The sequence below is a fragment of the Mus pahari genome, chromosome 8 (assembly GCF_900095145.1).
Source record: "Mus pahari chromosome 8, PAHARI_EIJ_v1.1, whole genome shotgun sequence".
NCBI classification, from domain to species: Eukaryota; Metazoa; Chordata; class Mammalia; order Rodentia; family Muridae; genus Mus; species Mus pahari.
The window spans coordinates 5,880,761-5,881,761 of NC_034597.1; the positions used below are offsets into that span (position 1 = coordinate 5,880,761).

A 1,001-nucleotide genomic window follows, 5' to 3' on the forward strand; every position below is an offset into this window, starting at 1 on the left:
GAGAGAGAGAGAGAGAGAGAGAGAGAGAGAGAGAGAGAGAGTTGTGTGTGGCAGTCAGAGGAGAACTTGCAGGAGTCTCTTCTTTTCACATTGCATATACCTGGGATGGAACTTAAATAGCTAAGCAGATACCTTTATCCAATGAGCCATTTCACTGGCTCAGAACCAAAACTTCTAATGTAGATGCTTTAAAAAGCAAGTCTGAAAACACTGAGTGTTTTGGCCATTTTCATTTCCTAGGATGACATTTCAGAATGTGTGAGTCCAGCAGTAGCTAAGATATATAAATGAGCATTTGGGTGGAACAACAGGACACCACAGTCCTTCTGGAGGAGCTTAATTTTAGACGGATCATTCCAGCATGGAAGACTATATAGATCATAACCTACATTGCATGCTAATTGTGTTGCCATAGGCAAAACATTGAAATATTTTGAATGAACAGTGTGTGGAAAGACATGCCTAAATAATGAGACTTCAGGTTTGTATTACAAAATTACAAAATGAGTATTGGCTCAGTATGTACCTGGTTCTGTGCCCAAATGTCCAAACTTCACAGTCATGCAAGAACTTACCTTATAGCTATAGACTTTGTCCAAAAAAAAAAAGTGGGGTCAGGACAAGAGAAGGAAAGGGTTCATCTGTGGGTTCCTCAGTCACATTTTCTGGCTAACAGCAGGAATTGCATGAGGGTAGTTGGTGATACCGAGGCATGGGGTAAGGAAGCTATCACAGATTGACATAATGAAATAAATGCCCTGGAAATTGGGACTTAGGAAATGGAATTTCGTCCAAATCATGAGCAGGGAAAGAAAAGAACCTGCAGTCTTCATACTCTGCAGTAGAAACTATGTCTCTATTAAGAGGAGCTGGCTTGGGCTGGTGAGATGGCTCAGTGGGTAAGAGAACCCGACTGCTCTTCCGAAGGTCCGGAGTTCAAATCCCAGCAACCACATGGTGGCTCATAACCATCCGTAACAAGATCTGATGCCCTCTTCTGG

The 1,001-nt window shown here is 42.3% G+C and overlaps 1 protein-coding gene across 1 annotated transcript in view; it reads right to left on the reverse strand.

Moving 5' to 3' along the window:
• Nucleotides 1–1,001, reverse strand: part of LOC110325179 (cadherin-related family member 3-like) — an 83,849-nt gene that overhangs the window by 25,705 nt on the left and 57,143 nt on the right. The window lies entirely within an intron of this gene.